The 648-nt window shown below is 44.8% G+C and overlaps 1 non-coding gene across 1 annotated transcript; it reads left to right on the top strand.

Annotated features, from left to right (window-relative positions):
- Positions 1-287: 287 nt before the first annotated feature.
- On the top strand, positions 288-391 carry LOC119470883. Its single transcript, XR_005199848.1, has one exon. It is a non-coding gene; the product is annotated as a small nucleolar RNA U13 (small nucleolar RNA).
- Positions 392-648: the final 257 nt, after the last annotated feature.

Genomic DNA, 648 nt, shown 5'->3' with positions numbered 1-648 from the left:
TTTGTTGGGCAGGTTGGTCTTGAACTCCTGACCTCAGGTGATCTGCCCATCTCAGCCTCCCAAAGTGCTGGGCTTACAGGCATGAGCCACTGCACCTGGCCAATACAGTACATATTTTTACTCAGAGACTGTTACATGGTGCCATCTCCCTCTTAGCCACAACACATGGGCCTGGGAATTGAGGGGAAGAAGTCACTTCTCTCACAACTATCACACCTAACTCCTCCTTTCATAGTCCCAGTTTTTGTAACAGTCAAGGTCCAGCCAGGAGACAGAAACCACACCAGATCCTTTTATAGTTAATAAGTGTGATGACTGGGTGTTCACGTGCATATGTGAGATGTACCATCTTCAAACCTTGTTCCGACATTGGTACGTTACCCATCTGACATGAAAAAAGAAACCACACCAGTTGTTTTATTACTATTATTATTATTTATTTATTTATTTTATTTTATTTTTTCTGAGATGGAGTCTTGCTTTTTCACCAGGCTGGAGTGCAGTGGTGAGATCTCTTGACTTGCTGCAACCTCCGCCTCCCAGGTTCAAGAGATTCCCCTGCCTCAGCCCCCTGAGTAGCTGGGACTACAGGCACCTGCCACCATGCCCAGCTAATTTTTTGTAATTTTAATAAAGACAGGGTTTCAC

This window comes from Cebus imitator, unplaced genomic scaffold, assembly GCF_001604975.1.
Source record: "Cebus imitator isolate Cc_AM_T3 unplaced genomic scaffold, Cebus_imitator-1.0 Scaffold42, whole genome shotgun sequence".
Classification (NCBI taxonomy): domain Eukaryota; kingdom Metazoa; phylum Chordata; class Mammalia; order Primates; family Cebidae; genus Cebus; species Cebus imitator.
Note: the sequence above shows the minus strand (reverse complement) of the source record. Positions and strands in the feature narration are given on the sequence as shown.